Genomic DNA, 20,230 nt, shown 5'->3' with positions numbered 1-20,230 from the left:
CACTTACGACTCAACAATAAAAAGGAAACTCAATTTAAAACCGGGTAAAGGATTTGAATAGGCTTATTTCCAAAGAAGACAGCAAATGGCCAATAAGCAAACTAACCGGTGCTTAACATCATTTGTCATTGGGAAATGCAAATTAAAATCACAATGGGTATACTTTGCACCCATTAGAATGGCTATAATTAAAAAGAAAGTTAATGAAAAGGGTTGGTGAGGATGTGGAGAAATTGTAAAGCTCACACTTCGTTGATGGTGAAATTGTGTAGTTGCTTTAAGAAAGAGTTAGGTAGTTCATCTGTCTGTCAAACAAAAGATACAATATGACCTGGCGAGTTCGCTCCAAGGTATATAGCCAAGAGAATGAAAACATACATCCGCACAAAACTTGCACACAGGTTTATGGTAGCATTGTTCATAATAGCCAAAGACGTGTAAATAACCCATGTGTCTATCAACCAGTGAATGAATAGTGTTACAACCATGCCATGGACTGTTATTCAGTAATACAAAGGAGTGAAGTACTGATACGGGATTAACCACTGATAAACTTTGAAAAAAGTAAGCTGAGTGAAAGAAGCCTGTCACAAAAAATACAGTGTATTATTTAATTTCATAGGTATGAAATGTCTAGAATATACAACTTTATAAAGACAGAACTTAGATTAGTCACTGCTTAGGGCTGGGAGTGGAAGTGGCAAATGTGGAGTGATTGCTAAAGGGCAGGAGGTTTCCTTAGAGGGGAAGAGATGGTCTATAATCAGATTGTGGTGGTGATTGTACAACCCTATGAGTACACTAAATATCATTTAATTTTATACTTTAAATGGGTGAATTATATGGTATGTGAATTATAGATCTGTTTTTAAAAAAGTAGTGCCTGTTAAGGCATACATCTGTTTAAAATGTAGCTCTCTTTCCTATTTTCTTATGTCCATCTTGTCCTTTTTGTACCCCACTCTCAAATTATCCAGTAGATAAAAGTTATTATTTCTCTTACTATAATTAATAATAGGTAAACTGAATTATATTTTTACAAAAGGATATTTTCAGTGTAGTCTACTCAGTTATCTATTAGGTATTTTAAAAAATAGTCAAACTCTATATTCGTGGTGCTCGTGAAATAGATACTTAGGAAAATCCCAGTCTTCCCCTTTTCTTTGGCTGGCTACATACCAGCTGTAATACCATTATTCTCCAGTCTATAGCTCCCATAAAATATGCTGTTTTCTCCCTTTTCAAAGTAGACTCCATTATAGTGCTCAACATTTACATATCACTTTGCATTTAAATTGCCCTCCTTATAATCATTAGTTATCTCCCATAACAGCCATTATCAGCACCAGTGTTTATGAAATGCCCACTAGTATTCCCCTTGCTTGTGGGCTCAAGGGTTGTATCTGTTAAGAGGAAGAAGCAAAGAAGTTTTACAGATGTTTGATCAGCGGGCCAAGGTCACAGAACAATACTGTGGCAATCCTGGGATTAGGACTCACAATTTTCTCATTTTAACTGCTCTGTGGCCCACTCACCTGCACAGTTTCCCTATAGAAAAGGATAAATAGAAAGTATTTCATCACATCTCATGTTTCTGATGCATTTGCTGAGATTTGCATGTTCCAGCAAATTCTAAGGACACAGCTCTGTACTTAGTCATGACATCCCCCTAGGCTTACATTGTAACAACTTTGCCATCTGGAACTCTGGTTCCCTTTAACAGTCATTTTCTTCCATGCCGTGCTCCTAATCTTTCCCATTTCATTTCCTTGCTATGCGGTGAGCTTTACTTCTCATAACTTGAGCGAAGCATGCAAACTCTCTTTCTCTTCTTTTTGACTGTTAAATATCAAAGCTTATGTATTACTGTGCAAACCTAAATTGTACAAAGCAATATAACTGTTAGACCTGCGCGGTCTCCTAGGAGTTTCGACTCGCCCAGGAAACAACAAGAGTCGGAAGCTGATGCAAAACGCAAGAGATTTATTGAAGGCCGGTGCACCGGGGTTCCTTGGTCCTCACGTAGGAGGTCGAAGAAGGAACCCTTTTGGGCGCGAATATGTCAGTTTTATAGGTTCCCACTTCCCCGTATGTAAATTATAGATTTGGTTGTGTTCTCCTGCTGATTGGTCCCGGCTTAGGCTCGGACCAGAGAGGGAACTTGTCCCCAGCTGCCTGATTGGTCTTTGACAGACACCTTTTTTACATTTTGTTATCTCCCTCCTTCTCCCCAGCTGCCTGATTGGTCTTTGACAGACACCTTTTTTACATTTTGTTATCTCCCTCCTTCTCGGAAGGGGGCCGGACATCCTGGAAATTCACCCATTGTCTAAGAAGCCCCTATTGTCTGGAGAGTTCTTAATCATTAGCTGGAACAATGTCCCTCGAGTCCCACATTCCCCCCTTTTTCTTGTGACTATTGATTCCAATCATGGAATCTCAACCTTCTGTTCGTAAACTTTGGTACTGTTGTCTTAACATTAGAACTTGTACAGTACTGATACGTTCTCTAATAAATGCTATCAAGCGATTTAGAACACATGGTCCAAAAGTTAAAATCAACAATAAAACAATAAGAGGTCCCAACAGAGTAGAGATTAAGGTGGTAAACCAGGGGGACTTATCAAAGCATGATTGAAACCATCCTTTTTCGTTTTCTCTCTCCCTTTGCCTTTTATCTTAGCGTTCCCTTAGTTTATCCATGGTTTTGGTAATGGTTCCTGAATGATCAATATAAAAGCAACATTCTTCTTTTAGAGCGGCGCATAATCCCCCTTCTTTAAGAAACAGCAAATCTAGGCCTCTTCTATTCTGCAACACCATTTCTGAAAGTGAGGTGAGTGATTCCTTTAGTTGAGTTATGGAACTTTCTAATGCTCGAAGGTCGATGTCTACAGCCTGTCTTAAACTTGCATAATACTGGGGCTGTTGTATGAGGGCTGTGGTTCCTGTTCCTATCCCGGCAGATATTCCTAGTCCTAGAAGGACAGCCAATGTGAGGGTTACAGGTTCTCTTTTGTTTTTTCTACATATTCATCTAAAAAGGATGAGTCTGAATGGTAGATAAGTCTAGGGACTAATTGCACTAACACACAAAAGTCAGCTGAAGTATTAAGAACCTCTAAAGAGACACAAGGGGTGAGCCCCGTGTTACAGGCCCACCATCCATCTTGAGGAGGTACAAGATATCCTGAGCCCGAAGGGAGGCTGAAATCATGACAAAGGTGTCTATGGGACTGGGGAGGTGTTCCTATACAAGTACCATTTCCAGAAACCGAGGACAGGGTTAATTTACTGGTCCCTTCTTGCTTCCATCGACATTGGTCGGAGGAGGTAGAATTAGTATAGTTGGAGCTATATCCTATAGCATCATAATAAGGGGGAGGGGCAGCATAGCAAAGCCAACATGATTTTGTAGCCTCTGGGTTTGTAGCATTGAGAACCGTAAAGGTTGCCTGCACCAAAGAAAGCATCCTATCCTGAGGAGTCCCAGGCTTAACTGTGGGTTCTTTGGATCCAGAGGTTTCATTAGTCTCATTCTTTGCTGACGTAGCTGAAGGGGCCGGGGGAAGCAAAGGGGGGCCAAGTACGGGATTTGGGCCTATTGATATAGGAGCAGAAGTCTCAATCTTTAGCTTAAGGGTCATTAATATTCTTAAATCATATCCCCTCATGTAAAATCTAACGCCCCAAGAATGACCATTTATCCATTTTTTATCTCTTTTTCCGGGATTACTAAAGGAAATTTTAAGGGGATGACAACATCCTGAACATTTACTCCAGTGTCCGGTATCCTCATTATGAGAATAATTAGCCGTTACAGTAATAAAATCCCAAGTTGAGGTGGGTTTCCAATTAGTATCCCCGGTAGTTTCACATCCCCAGCTTTTGCAATAAAAGTTTTCAGTTCCACCACATTTATAATTCAGAGATCGAGGGCGGTGGAACCCGGGGCATACGTAGAAAGTGAGGATACCAAGCATCATTCTTTTGCCCGCATTTTTGCAACCCGGCCCAAACCAATCAGTTTCCGAAACTTTGGAAGGGGCAGTGTTCATATCATGAGAATCTTCTGTACCCCAATAAGGTGCTCCTATTGCCAATTTACAAACATCAGGAAAAAGATCTGGCCACCAGGTCCAGGGGGGTGCAGTATGACTAATGGACCAGGTTACATCTCCAGTCTGAGAAATTACCTGCCAAGTTAAACGTTGGGGGAGGTGAGGGCTAAAATCACTTACAGTCAGTAAAGGTAGTAAAACCAAAATTATAAGTCTTAGGTTCGTAGAAGCTTGAGTTTGAGCGGGTTGTCAGTCCTTTGGGCCCGCCATCCTGATGATGTCGTCGTTGGTGCAGCCTTCACATGTGAAGCATGGATCCAGGCAGCGATGCCGTCCACTTTTATGGCCGTTGGGTTGGTGAGGAGGACGGTGTATGGTCCTTTCCATCGAGGTTCCAACGTCTGGGTTCGATGCCGACGGACGTATACGGAGTCTCCGACTTGGAAAGGATGAGTTTCTCCCGGTGTTCCCAGTTGGTAGGCCTCGGCGAGTTGGGACCATATTTCTTTCTGGACCAATTGGAGTCCCAGTAGCCTAGCATATAAGTCAGTGTTATTTTGACAATCAGGTTTTATTTCTTTTCCTAAAGTGAGGAGGGGAGGCGGGGCACCATATAATATTTCAAAAGGAGTAAGATGGTATCGGGAAGGTGTATTTCTAACCCGGAATAGGGCCAAAGGAAGGAGCACCGTCCAATCGGTACCGCCAGTCTCCAAGGACAATTTAGTTAGGGTCTCTTTTAGAGTCCTATTCATTCTTTCTACTTGACCTGAACTTTGGGGTCTATAGGCACAATGTAATTTCCAATCAGTCCCCAAATATCTGGCCACATCCTGACTTACCTGGGCGACGAAGGCTGGACCATTATCAGACCCTATTACCTTTGGTGCTCCAAATCGAGGAAAAATTTCTTCTAAAATCTTCTTGGCTACTACAGCAGCTGTTTCTTTCTTTGTTGGGAAAGCCTCTATTCATCCTGAAAAAGTGTCTACAAAAACTAAAAGGTATTTATTACCGTACCTTCCAGGACGCACTTCGGTAAAGTCCACCTCCCAGTAAGTTCCTGGGCGGTCCCCCCTGAGTCTCTTTCCAGTTTCAAGTTTCCCTTTGTGAGTATTTACCTGTTGACATGGGACGCATTCCTGCACAATTTGTCCAGCTAATTTTGTCATTCCAGGGGTTTCGTACCCGGCTTTTTGTAACAAGGCTACCATCTTTTTAGTCCCCAAATGTGTCCATCTGTGCATCTGTTGTAACATGGATTCTGCTTGCTGAGGGGACAAAGTTCCTTTTGTTGTGGCCGGGATGATTTCTTCATCGCGGCCTGGTTTTTCAGGAACTTTATCTGACAGTCCTAGAATGACTTCTCCCGATGCTATTTCTCGGGCCACTTGGTCAGCCATATTATTTCCCCTAATTATTGGGGTATTTCCTTTTTGATGTCCAGGGCAGTGGATGATACTGACTTTAGTAGGAAGCATGAGTGCAGTCAACAAAGCCATGATTTCGTCTTTGTTTTTAATTTCTTTGCCACCTGAAGTTAGTAGCCCTCTCTGTTGGTAAATGGCACCGTGGATATGAGCGGTAGCAAACGCATATCTACTGTCTGTGTAGATGTTTACTTTTTTATTCTCTGCCATCTCTGATGCCCTCGTCAGGGCAATTAATTCAGCTCGTTGGGCTGAGGTCCCTTGTGGTAGCGCCGCTGCCCATATGACTTGTTTTCCGTCTACCATGGCTGCCCCAGTTCGACGCTTACCTTCCTCCAGGAAATTGCTCCCATCCGTGAACCAGGTGAAATCAGCATCAGGGAGGGGCAGGTCCATCAGATCTGGCCTACTGCCGTGTGCTGCGGCCAGTACTTCCTGACAATCATGTATGATGGTGGAGCCTTCCAAGTCAGGATCAGGTAGCAAGGTGGCTGGATTGAGTCCTGTGGCTGGAGCAAACTTGATGCGATCTGAGTTTAGCAACAGGGTTTGGTAATGGGTCATCCTGGCATTAGTTAGCCACCTATCCGGTGGTTGACGGACTACATTTTCCAGGGCATGAGGAGCTGTTATCGTTAGATTTTGTCCTAAAGTTAGTTTGTTAGCATCTTTGACTAGAACGGCCACTGCAGCGATTATCTTTAAACAGGTGGGCCATCCTGATGCCATAGGGTCCAATTTTTTTGACAAATAAGCAACTGGGCGATTCCAGGGACCCAATTTCTGAGTCAATACTCCTTTTGCAATGCCCTTATTTTCGGCCACATATAAATGAAAAGGTTTGGTTACATCTGGCAGTCCTAGGGCTGGAGCTGAAAGTAAAGCTCGTTTGATTTGGTCAAAAGCCCGTTGTTCCTTATCGCCCCAAACGAAAGGAGTGCTGTTTTTGGTTAGGGGGTACAATGGGGCCGCCAGCTCAGCAAACCCTGGAATCCATAGTCTACAGAATCTGGCCGTCCCCAAAAATTCTCTAACCTGCCTGGCGCTTTTGGGAGCCGGAATTTGGGCCATCGTATCCTTTCTGCTCTCCGTGAGCCATCTTTGTCCCCCTTTTAATAGATACCCCAGGTAACTGACCTGTTGTTGGCATATTTGTGCTTTCTTGGCTGAGGCTCTATATCCCAGGGTTCCAAGTTCCGTTAACAGTTTTTCAGTACCCTTGATACAATCTTCTTGGGTCTCAGCAGCTAATAAAATATCATCAACGTATTGGAGTAATGTTACCTGGGGATTTGATTCTCTATATAATGCCAAATCCTGATGGAGGGCTTCATCAAAGATGGTCGGGGAGTTCTTAAATCCCTGAGGTAGCCGTGTCCATGTCAGCTGACCAGACATTCCCGATGTTGGATCTTTCCATTCGAAGGCAAAGTAGGGTTGGCTCAGGGGAGAGAGTCTTAAACAGAAAAAAGCATCTTTAAGGTCCAAAACAGTATACCACGTATGTTGAGGTGGAAGAGTGCTCAGGAGGTTGTAAGGGTTTGGAACTGTGGGGTGGAGGTCTGCCACCCGTTTGTTTACCTCTCGTAGATCCTGCACGGGCCGATAATCATTTGTTCCTGGTTTCTTTATCGGCAGGAGAGGGGTGTTCCATGCTGATTGACATCTTATTAAGATGCCCAAGTCTAGTAGCCTCTGTATATGGGGACGGATACCGTCTTTGGCTTCTCTACTCATGGGGTATTGACGGACCGTTATTGGGGTGGCAGTTGCCTTGAGTTCCACTAGCACCGGGGGCCGATTTTTGGCCATCCCCATACCGGCAGTTTCTGCCCAGGCTTGAGGGAACCGAGTTACCCAATCTGTAACATTAACTCGTGAGGATGAAGGCTGCTCGTATAATTTATATTCATCTTCTAATTTCATAGTCAATATTTGAAGTAACCTTCCTTTATTATCAGTTATGGTGGGACCTTCTGGCTGAAAGTGGATTTGAGCCCCTACTTTGGAGAGTAAATCTCTTCCCAGCAAAGGATAGGGGCATTCCGGAATAATCAAAAATGAATGGGTTACTCGTCCAATCCCAAGATCTACTGTCCTTCGTGTGGTCCATGAATATTGTTTATTCCCAGTGGCTCCTTGTACCCATGACCTTTTAGCTGAGATAGGACCTTTTGAGTGGAGAAGGACGGAGTGCTGGGCTCCGGTATCCACCAAAAATTGAACAGGTTCCCCCTCCACTTTAAGAGTTACCCGGGGCTCGGGGAGAGGGTTCGAGCCCTGACTTTTCTAGTCTTCTTCTTCCAATGTTAAGATTTTGTTTCTGGTTGGCCTTCCTCCACTCTTTTTCTTAGGGCATTCTTTCGCCCAATGTCCTTTTTCTTTACAGTAGGCACATTGGTCCTTGTCTAATGGCCGCCTTCTGTCTGCCGTTCGCCCTTTCTGCCTATTCCTATCCCCTATATTTCTTCCTCCAACCACAGTGGCCAGTATCTTACTTAAATTCCTCTCCTGTCTCTTATCCCGTCTTATTTCACGGGCTTCCTGCTCTTTCTGCTTTCTTTTTTCCTTCTCTTCCTCTGTTTCTCTTTTGTTATGTACTTTATCTGCCTCTTTTACTAACTCCTGAAGCGAAAATCCCTGCAAGCCATCTAGCCTCTGTAATTTCTTCTCAATATCAGGGGCCGCTTGATCTATGAAAGCCATTGCTATAGTAGCCCTATGTTCCTCCGAAGTCGGATCATAAGGGGTAAAGCGTCTAAAGGCTTCCATTAAACGTTCCAGGAACTCAGTTGGAGATTCCTGGGGCCCCTGAGTGACTTCCCTTACCTTAGACAAATTAGTGGGCCGTCTGGCCGCTCCATGGAGACCCGCCACCAGAGCCTGGCGATACATTTTCAGGCGCTCCCTACCTTCCGGGGCATTGAAATCCCAGTTTGGCCTGACGACTGGGAAACCAGCATCAATCTCGTTAGGCAGCTGGGTAGGTTGCCCATTGGCGCCTAATACATTTTTTTTCTGGCTTCTAAAAGAACCCGTTGCCTCTCCTCAGTCGTTAGGAGAGTCTGAAGCAGCTGCTGACAATCATCCCATGTGGGCTGGTGGGAGAAAACAAGAGATTCTATTAAAGCGGTAAGGGCCTGTGGATTTTTGGAAAAAGTTGGGTTATGCATTTTCCAATTATAAAGATCTGCAGAGGAAAAGGGCCAATATTGGAGAGGTCTATTCCCTTGGCCGTCGGGGGGGCCATATTCTCTAAGAGGTAGGGCAGTGGAGTCCGGGGAGATAGCCCTCCGGCTCCTAGTGCCCGCTGAGGGACCCCTTTCTTCTTACATCATGGATGGTTCCTTTGGTGCCGAGGGCAGTGGAGCTGGGGGTCCTCTAGGTGGTAGGGGATTTGGGGCCGGAGGATAAGGGGGTGGGGAATCCAAAAGAAGCAAATCGGACTGCGGGTCAGGATAAATCGCCTTCGGTGGATCCAGGGCGTCGGGTAGCTTCTCCGTGTTGGGGTTTTTCTTTAAGGCTAATATCTCCGACGCTGCTGATGTGTGCGCGGACGTACCTGTTGAGGAAACAAAGGGCCGGACCCACGGAGGTGGGGAGAGAATTAAATCTTCCCAGACCAAGACATATGGTACTTGGTCTGGATGTCCGTGGGGATCTATATTAAATATCTTAGACTTCAGCAGCTTAATCTTGTCTAATAAAAAGGATCCTTCGGGGGGCCATCCTATCTGAAATGTTGGCCATTCAGAGGCACACAAAGTCTGCCACTTTCCTTTCTTTACCTCTACCGAAAAATTATGGGCTCTGGCCTGAACTTCGGTCCAATGGCTTAGGGTAAGGGAAAGAGGAGTCGTCATAGTTTGTCCCATTGTCGTCCGTCAGAGAAGAAGAATAGACCACAATACAGAAACAGTTAAAAACTCCACGAAAAACATATACGCATGGGCCACCGCGAGCTCGCTTCAAAACCGAAACCTCTTCAGATGGCAGTTATCACCAAGGGAACTGCCGAAACCGAGTGAAGGGGAGACAGAGTTTGCCTCTCCTTCCAGATTAGCCACCAGGGCGTCCCCTAGGGCTCATGGACGCCGGCTATTAGCACGTCTGCCTAGCCAGAGGTCCGATACAGATTCCATAATAAGCCGATTCTTACGGCTTTCCTCCGATAATGGCCCACAAAGAACAAGGGACAAACAGACAATCAAGCTCGAGCTTACCTGGTACCTCCAACTCCCGATGTTCTTGTGGTCCGGGGCGAGTGGAATCCCGGACGAGCCCCCAAATGTTAGACCTGCGCGGTCTCCTAGGAGTTTCGACTCGCCCAGGAAACAACAAGAGTCGGAAGCCGATGCAAAACGCAAGAGGTTTATTGAAGGCCGGTGCACCGGGGTTCCTTGGTCCTCACGTAGGAGGTCGAAGAAGGAACCCTTTTGGGCGCGAATATGTCAGTTTTATAGGTTCCCACTTCCCCGTATGTAAATTATAGATTTGGTTGTGTTCTCCTGCTGATTGGTCCCGGCTTAGGCTCGGACCAGAGAGGGAACTTGTCCCCAGCTGCCTGATTGGTCTTTGACAGACACCTTTTTTACATTTTGTTATCTCCCTCCTTCTCCCCAGCTGCCTGATTGGTCTTTGACAGACACCTTTTTTACATTTTGTTATCTCCCTCCTTCTCGGAAGGGGGCCGGACATCCTGGAAATTCACCCATTGTCTAAGAAGCCCCTATTGTCTGGAGAGTTCTTAATCATTAGCTGGAACAATGTCCCTCGAGTCCCACATAACGATAAACCAGTTCTGAACCAGCTGTTGTTGGGACATTTCCCATTTCTGTAAATCACGGTTCTTTCAAAACTAGTATTTTTTTTTTAAGAGACTGAGGGCAGGTGTGGAACTCTGTGAGCGTTGAAGGTATTTCTCTCATCTTTGTTTTTACGATGATTGAAAGAAGAGAGACTGAAATTAAATCCTTCATAATAACTAAATTGTTTCCTTAATCCCTCTGAAAATGCATCGGCATTTCCAAAGGTCACCCTGAGGAAATAAAGAAATAACCATAACTTTACTGGTGCCTTCTTTATCCTAAGTAACACGGCCGCCTTGTCTCTCCTCCCAACATTACACAGCACACATACAAAGCTTCACCTAAGGCTCAAAGTTGCTTAGGTTTTTAAAAAAACTCTGAATAAGTAAATTTTAAAAATTTGAGTTTTGCTTTTTGTTAACCTCATGGATGTTACAGTTTGGAAATGAGAGCAGATTAGGAAAACTACATTTACCAACAATCCTGATTTCCAATGATCAGTGAGTAATTTTAAGAGATTACCTCTATGTGTTTGACTATATATTTGCTTGGAAGGAAAAAAAATAATGCTTATCAGGAACTAGAAATTTGAAAGCTGTATGCTTACAAAACCAAGAAAATACATCATAAACCATTATTGATTTAGCACTCAGTACGCTGCTGGCTGGAAACCAGTATGATGTCTCCATATATCTGTAACTTTCTATCCTGGAAATACCAAACTTTTCTCTACCACCAGAAAAATTATGAAGTAAGATTTATTACTTATTTGGAATTTTTTCCATAACGTGTATCACTATTTGAAATTATTTACTTGTTGACTCTCATTCCCTGCCCCACGTAAGAATGCAAACTTCATGAGGAAAGGAACTTTATCTGCCTTGTCCCCCACTGCATCCACAACACCTGGAATAGTACCTGTCATGCTGTACGTGCTTAAAAATGTGTTGAATGAAAGATTGAAACTAGACTAAATATATTCATTTGGAGATATAATTTATGTAGACTGGTACATCTATTAAAATAATATTTTAATACAAAATGATATTGAAAAATAATTTACCCCTGGAAATTCCTTTTCCCCTTTTTTCTCTCAAAACATGTGTAACCTTAATTACTCTTATAAGTTATCACTAAATCTGTAAATTCTTCTTAGATTGAAGAGTTCTTGGATAACACATAGACACACTCTCTCTCGCTCCCTGTCCCTCCCTCTCTTTCCCCAAAAATGTAACTTTAGTAAAAGAATTACTGATATTGAAGCACAAAAGCTTCAAGGGTATGTATTTTTAGAACTCATCATCTTTGTATTTATAAAAGTTCTACCTAAGAGATTATTAGTGTTACTTTATTTTAAATGGGTCAAATTTCTTAACTAAAAGACCTTTATTTGAATTTCTAAGCAGGCTTGTCTCTGACCTTAGGTTAGCATTTTTCATCCATCTCCGTTGTCCCTACACCTTTTTGCTCTCCATCACCCCCCACCCCTGTCCCCCTATCATGGTTACTTTAGAATTTGAGAGGGGTTTTTTTATTGACTTTATTTTTTTTTTAGAGCAAATTTAGGTTCACAGAAAAATTAAAGGGAAGGCACAGAGATTTCCCATAGACCTCCTGCCCCCACACATGCATAGCCTGCCCCATCATCATCATTCCACCTGCATGGTATACTTGTTACAAATGATGAACCTACATTAATGCATTGTAATCACCCAAAGTCCATAGTTACCGTTAGGGCTCACTCTTGGTGTTGTACATTCTATGGGTTTGGACAAATGTTTAATGATATGTATGCATCATTTCAGAGGTAAGAATTTTTTAAGTCTGTACATTATACTAGTCTTTTTGCTTTTTCTAACTTCTTTTTTTTTTTCCTGCTGTGCATAAGAGCAGAGAAATAAGATAGAATTACAGATGAGTTAGGTTGTAGTTTATTAATGGCTTCCCTTACAGTTGTAGGTGGAAAAAAATTTGGAGGAGTTTGAGAATGATATATGTATAGATTGAAATGATCTATTTTACTTACTCAAGAAGTAAGTAAAGAATTAAGTAAGTAAAGAAGTAAGTAAGATGAGAATTCAAGAATTCTCATCCTCGTACATAATGGATAATTTAGATTAATCGTATTTCTTGTCCATTCCAAGAAAACTCTGTTTGGGCAATGGTTGGGAAGTACTGCACATGAGTGGTTGGTTTACAACTTGCGTTTTTTCAATTTAGAACTAAGCTATCATCTACCAACTGTCAGGAGAAAACATACCAGAAAAGATAGGTTTTCCATTTCTCCACCTGGCTGGCTTACCCAGTGGATCATTACAAAAGGAATAAGTAGTGAAGACCACACAGAGGTAGAGGTTAGGAGAGACAACATCTGTGAAAAGGCATTGCAGTTTTTAACGTGTGTGTGTGTGTGTGTGTGTGTGTGTGTGTGTGTGATTTTTTGGCTGTGCTGCATGGCTTGTGGGATCTTAGTTCCCAGACCAGGGATCGAATCTGGGGCCCCGGCAGTGAAAGCACCAAGTCCTAACCACTGGACTTCCAGGGAGTGCTGCCCTGTGTGTGTATGTTTAGAGATTATTTCTCTCTGCCTTCCCTTCCTGTTGTATGAGACAGGTCACTTATCCAAAGCTTTGTTCTCTACATTTCCAGTAGTGTCTCTCGAATCTATTACCGGTGGTTCTGTTCTTTGACTATTTATTACAGTCTCTGGAGATGAATGCCTTAGCCCCAATCAAGATAAGTGATATCTCTGGCATCAGGATCTGGGTATCGGGATGTTCTTTGTAAAGCTTGCTAAGTGATTCTAATGTGTGGCCAGTATTGAGTTCTGCTGTTACTATATGGGAAGAAATTTAAGTTGACTTTTCCTATGTAAAGAAAAAAAAAATTACCTCTCTGATGTTTTCTCAGGCTCTATGTGATCCATTTTAGTGTGGCGACTTGAATAAACTATAATTTCCTCACTATCATTTTGTTCAAACAAAATCTTCAGGGTTCTTGAAGACCCCAAACTGAGAAGAGGAGTGAACACTAGCAGGAAAAGATAATTTATTAACTCTCACTTCAGAGTTAAAAGAAAGAGAAAGATATTATAAAGATTTCCATGGGCCTACCTGAGAAAAGAAGCATATAAGGAGCTATAATTGAGTCAATCACATTTATATTTCATTTGTAGGTGAGCGATAACAACTTGAAAAAATATTCAATTTGCTAAATCTTTTTAATGTTTCTAAATTGTGTTGCTATTGTTACTACATGTAAGGATTGAATTGGTTACCATATTAAAAATAAGAACATACCATCAGAGGATTAACATGATTGTCAGATACAGAGAGAAAGCAAGCTGGATAACTTGAAACTGCAAAGCACTTAATCAGCATTAATTAATTAATTTATTCATTCATTCTTACATGCAAGTATGCATGTATGTGTGCATTTGTACATTACAGATTTACGTGTCTCAGTTGACAGTGCTTAACATGAGTGAATAAGAATAGTCAGTGTGGACTTCCCTGGTGGTGCAGTGTGGAGGACGCGGGTTCATGCCCTGGTTCCAGGATCCCACGTGCCACGGAGCGGCTGGGCCCCTGAGCCGTGGTCGCTGAGCCTGCGCGTCTGGAGCCTGTGTTCTGCAACGGGAGAGGCCACAACAGTGAGAGGCCCGTGTACTGCAAAAAAAAAAAAAAAAAAAGAATAGTCAATGTACTTACCTTTAATGTCACGTTCAAGTAATGAGCATAGGTATGTAAACAAACTACCACAGAATGTACCAAGTGCAATGACAGATCTATGTCTGAAACATACAAGCAGTCCAGAAGAGAAGTGGTTAACTGTTTTCACGGGTAGGGAGAGGGGAAAGGAGTTTCTCTTAGGTAACACTGGTTATGCTGAGATTTGAAAATGAATATGAATTTCCAGGTATTGTGGAGAGTTGGGGAAGAAAGGTCATTCCAGGAAGAGACTATAGCACATGAAAAGGAACAGAGCAGGATGTATTTGCCAATCTATATTCTGCTTGTTATGGCAGAACCAAGAATTGTTGGAGTGGTGGGAGATGTCTAGTTAGGTAAAAAAATCACATAAGGCTGAACATTTCATCTCAAAGAGTTTGGAATCTTGAATGGTTTTGCTCTAGGGGAGCAAAATTTATCACCCCAGAATACCTTTTTGGCAGGTGGATTATTTCAAGCTGAAAACAATCAAGGCCTAAGAGACTCAGGAAGAAACTGACCTGCCTCCTCAACTGCTTAAAAAATGCAGATGTGGACCTGGAACAGGTTCTCCCTCACCATAGAAAACTCCAGTATGAACTAGGTGTGTAGACGGGGAGGAACCTAGCAAAGTTTGTTAAAATTCTTCTCTGTGGGGGCTTCCTTGGTGGTGCAGTGGTTGAGAGTCCGCCTGCCGATGCAGGGGACGCGGGTTCGTGCCCCAGTCCGGGAAGATCCCACATGCCGTGGAGCGGCTGGGCCCGTGAGCCATGGCCGCTGAGCCTGCGCGTCCGGAGCCTGTGCTCCATAATGGGAGAGGCCACAACAGTGAAAGGCCCGCGTATGGCAAAAAAAAAAAAAAAATTCTTCTCTGTGATCCGTTGTCCCTGCTTGGCCTAGTAAACATTTGTTTACCAAACATGTGCTTTTCCATATTCGTATGAATTGCCTTCCTCCACTTTGGAGTCCCAAACCACTACCCCCAACATCCTCTTTTGTCTTTAGCTGAAGTTAGTATTTAAGGTGTGGGTTTCTGTCATTTTGGTCAGTTACTCAGTTTTTCTGTGTCTCTCCCATGTATACATGTTATTAAACTTCTGTTTGATTTTCTCCAATTAATCACTTTCATATCTGTTTAATTCTAGACCAGCCAGCAGAACCTAGAAATGTAGAGGAAAATTTCTTCCTCCTCAACAATGCAAAATAAGGAGTCAGTACAAATATTATCGCCAGGTGGAAGACATGACCAGACTTACACTATAGATGGGTAGCAGGATTGAGATCTTTGGGGAAGAGGAGTGAGGCTAGAGGTAGTGAAATTAGTTAGAAAGTTGTTGCAGTAGTCTCACTGGAAGATAATGAGGCCTTAAATAATGGAAATTTTACATGCAGTAGATTTTTTAAAGAGTCACTTAAGATTTGGATGTAGGAGATGAAAGGGAGAAACCTAAGCTGAGTCCTTGACTTCTGATTATGGATTCTTGGGTATATGATGTTGACGGTAACCAAAATGCAGTAAGCAAGAAAAAAGTTTTAGTGGCAGGGAATAATGTGTTGAGTCTAATTTTGCATGTGTTGAGTTTGAGGTTCCCATAGGACATCAAGAAGAAGATGTATTATTAAGTGTAGTTTGAAGATCAAGAGACATGTCTGGTTTAGAAATACTGATTTTGATGTTTTTATCTCATAAGTTATTAAATCCAGAGAAACTGTTATTCAGTATTCAAGAGAGTTTCATCAATTCCATTCATAGGATTTTTACTAGAATTGTTCTAGAAGTTCTCAGGAATTCTCATCCTATTTCGGCACTATGGGACAAACACGTGAAGTTAGGCACTCAGCATGATTTTATCAAGAAGTTATTAGTAGGATCTTAACAAAGCATGAATTAAAGTTTGAAATCTTTGCAGACCAGTTCCAAGAGTCTGGGTGTTGTAGGCCATGAAGGTCCGTTTAGACCACACCCTGCCTATATAGTGGGGAAAAAATCCTTATTCTCAATTCATAGTTTCTCCTCAAATTTTGTTTCTTTTACTCTTTAAGTATTGAGAATTCTCTAGGAACAGAGTTTTCTGAATTTAACATACAGGATCCAAATTTATCTCCAAAGAGCAAATGGACAATAAAAGATTTGTATCTTCTCTGCTCCTATTTTCATATAAGCTTCTGCACAAGCCTGCTACCCAAAGGCCTATGCAAGTGTTTCAAGGGAGTCGAAGTTAATCTTGATCAATAAACCTCCAGGCCTTACACACACACACACACACACACACACACACACACACACACAGTTACTTGGATCTGGGTTTAAAACTTTGACAGAATTTTTTCTCTTCTGTGTCTTATGGTTACTGTACAGGCATACCTCAGAGACACTGAGGGTTTGGTTGCTGACCATGGCAATAAAAGTGAATATCGCAATAAAGTGAGTTGTTTTTGGCTTCTCAGTGCATATAAAAGTTAAGTTTACACTATACCGTAGTCTGTCAAGTGTCCAATAGCATTGTGTCTAAAAAAAAAATGTGTATACCTTAATTAAATATACTTTATTGCTAAAAAAAAGCTAATCATCATCTGAGCCTTTGGAGAGAAGTAATCTTTTTGCTGGAGGAGGGTCTTGCCTTCATGTTGTTGGCTGCTGACTGATCAGGGTGGTGGGGCCGTGGCAATTTCTTAAAATAAGACAACAGTGAAGTTTGCCACAAAATTAGAGTCAATCCCCTCAAACCCTCTCGCTGCTTTATTAACTAAGTTTGTGTAACATTCTAAATTCTTTGTTGTCATTTCAACAATCTTCTCAGCATCTTCATTGTTTTTTTTTGCGGTACGCGGGCCTCTCACTGTTGTGGCCTCTCCCGTTGCGGAGCACAGGCTCCAGATGCGCAGGCTCAGCGGCCATGGCTCACGGGCCCAGCTGCTCCGCAGCATGTGGGATCTTCCCGGACCGGGGCACAAACCCACGTCCCCTGCATCAGCAAGCGGACTCTCAACCACTGCGCCACCAGGGAAGCCCGAAACCACTTTCTTTGCTCATCCATAAGAAGCTACTTCTCATCCGTTCTAGTTTTATCATGAGATTATAGCAATTCAGTCATACCTTCAGGCTCTACTTGTAGTTCTTTTTTTTTTTTTTTTTTTTTTTTTGCTGTTTCTACCACATCTGCAGTTCCTTCCTCCACTGAAGTCTTGAAGCCCTCAAGTTCAATCCATTAAGGTTGGAATAAACTTTTTCCAAATTCCTATTAATGTTGCTCTTTTGCCCTCTTCCCTTGAATCATTCATGTTCTTAATGGCATCTAGAATGGTGAATCCTTCCTAGAAGGTTTTCAGTTGACTTTGCCCAGATCCGTCAGAGGAATCACTATCTACGGCAGCTCTAGTCTTCTGAAATGTATTTCTAAAAGAATAAATCTTGAAAGTCAAAATTACTCTTTGATCTCTGGGTTGCAAAATGGATGTTGTGTTGGCAGGCATGAAAACAACAGGAATCTGCTTTACATCTCTATCAGAGCTCTTGGGTGACCAGGTGCATTATCAATGAACAGTAATAATTTGAAAGGAATCTTTTTTTTCTGGGCAGTATGTCTCAATGGTGGGCTTAAAATATTCAGAAAACCGTGTTGTAAACAGATGTGCTGTCATCCATACTTTGTTTTCATCCAAGCTTTCCATCTATAGAGCATAGGCCGAGTAGGTTTGGCCTAATTTTTAAGGGCCATAGACTTTTCAGAATGGTAAATGAGCATTAACTTCAACTTAAAGTTTCCATCTGCATTAGCCTCTAACAAGAGAGTCAGCCTGTCCTTTGAAGTTTTAAAGCCAGGCATTGACTTCTCCTCTCTAGCCAGCAGAACCTAGAATCTATGATTGTCCTAAATGGCATCTTCTTCCAATATAAGATTGTTTTATCTACATTGAAAATCTGTTACTTAGTGTAGCTTCCTTCATGAATTATCTTAACTAGATCTTCTGGATAACTTGCTACAGGTTCTACATCAGCGCTTGCTGCTTCATTTTGCACTTCGATGTTATAGAGACAGAGTCCTTGCTTAAAACTCAAGAACAAACCTCTGCTAGCTTCAGTTTTTTTTCCTGCAGTTTCCTTACGTCTCTCAGCCATCATAGAATTGAAGGAGAGGTAGGGTCTTGCTCTGGATGAGGCTTTGGCTTAAGGGAATGTTGTAGCTGGCTTGTCTGTCTGTCCAGACCACTAAATCTTTCTCCATATCAGCAATAAGGCTGTTTTGCTTTCTTATCATTTGTGTTTCACTGGAGTAGCACTTTTAATTTCCTTCAACAACTTTTCCTTTGCATCACAATTTGGCTAACTGGTGCAAGAGTCCTAGCTTTTGGCCTGTTTCATCTTTCAACATACCTTCCTCACTAAACTTAATCATTTCTAGCTTTTGATTTAAAGTGAGAGATGAGACATGTCTCCTCTTTTCACTTGAACACTTAGAAGCCATTGTAAGGTTATTAAATGACCTTATTTCAATATTGTTGTGTCTCAAGGAATAGGGAAGCCAGAAGAGAGGAAGAGAGGTGGAGGAACACCTGGTTGGTGAAGCAGTCAGAACACACACGGTATTTATTACTTGTTTGCCATTTTATATGGGTGTGGTTCGTGGCACACCCAGACAATTACAATAGTAACATCAAATGTCACAGATCACCATAATAACAATGAAAAAATTTGAAATATGGTTAGAATTACCCAAATGTGACACAGAGACATGAAGCGAGCATGTGCTATTGGAAAAATGGCGCCAGTAGTCTTCCTCCACTCAGGGTTGCCACAAAACTTCAATTTGTTAAAGGTGCAGTATCTGCAAAGTGCAATAAAGCGAAGCACAATAAAATGAGATACACCTGCACTCAACCTACATAATTCTAATCTTTTTAATTTTCATGGGGTTATGGATTAGATTTCTCTATTTAAGTGATTTTATAGCCACAGCCACTTGTGACCGATAATCCAGAGATACTGAGAGCCAAATTCCTTCCCTCTCCATCACCACTTCTTCCTTTCACTTCATACGTCATTGGAAATAGCAGTCTCCTGCCAAATGGGATTGCAGCCTCTATGTTGGTTCGAAGAGCAGCTCGTTCCTCAAGATCCTTTGCTGTTTCCCAACTTTCCCTAGATCTCTTTTACCTTGCTTTTGTAATAGTACAGACAGTTTTTATTTTTCTTACAATCCATTTGTCTATGCCTCTTGTGCACGCCCTGGAAGCAGATTGGGTTTGTACGTTTTGTGATGTGATCTCAGAAACCAGTTCTTTATCAGACTATAATAAAACACTCCTTTTTTCTGGAAACAATTAAGACTCTCTCAGGATTTCTCCTATAGTGTTAGGTATCATCTGTAATAACCATTAATATTGGATAGTATGTTGTAATATTACAAAATGTGATCTTCAGACCATTAGCATCGGCGTTACCTGTGAACTTTTTAGAGCTGGAATCTCAGATCCTAGTGCAGGACCACAGAATCAGAATCTGTATTTTAACAAGATTCGTCGATTGTCTGTATGCACATTAAAGTTTGAGAAGCATTGCTGTGGTGTGTGAGCACAGCCTTTGCTGGTGACATTTATCACCTTTTCTGCTTTGTTTTCTCCTCTCCTTTTGCTCTGAGCAAGTTCTTCCTTCTCTTCCCCACCTTTTAGTAATAGGAAGATGTTAGGAGGGAGTGTCTGTGATTGAACATTCAGATCTTGAATGGCTTCCTTCAAACTAAGAAGCTTGTTTTCTTCATTGCTCTATAAAATGGTCTTTAGTATTGAATATGAGCCAACTTCTCTTTTCCGGTCATCTGCAAAGTGGTCAGGAGGTTTAACTACACAGCCCTCTGCTTCTCAGCTTTCCTCAGTGCTTGCTGGAGCATTTGATGATTGTCAACAAGTGTTATTCACCTTGAGATTAGGAACGGTCTCAAATATTAGGTGTGAAAGGCTTCCCCTTGATGTCTTGTTTTCTGCTTTTTAAGTTCATCACTTTTGCAAGTTTTAGTTGCATGTATATATGCCATGTAATTTTTCAGCCTTTCTTGGCTCAACTGTCCCCTGGAGCCTCAGGTGTAATTCTCCACCCCAGCAATGATGACGAATGACCAACTACTTACCAGCCAAAGTGTTCTTGCCCTCTGGGGCCAATGGCATCTTGAGTATTTGGTATCTCTCATCACTTCTGGACTTGGATAAAAATATCTCACAGAAGG

Source organism: Pseudorca crassidens, chromosome 8, assembly GCF_039906515.1.
Source record: "Pseudorca crassidens isolate mPseCra1 chromosome 8, mPseCra1.hap1, whole genome shotgun sequence".
Taxonomy (NCBI): domain Eukaryota; kingdom Metazoa; phylum Chordata; class Mammalia; order Artiodactyla; family Delphinidae; genus Pseudorca; species Pseudorca crassidens.
Note: the sequence above shows the minus strand (reverse complement) of the source record.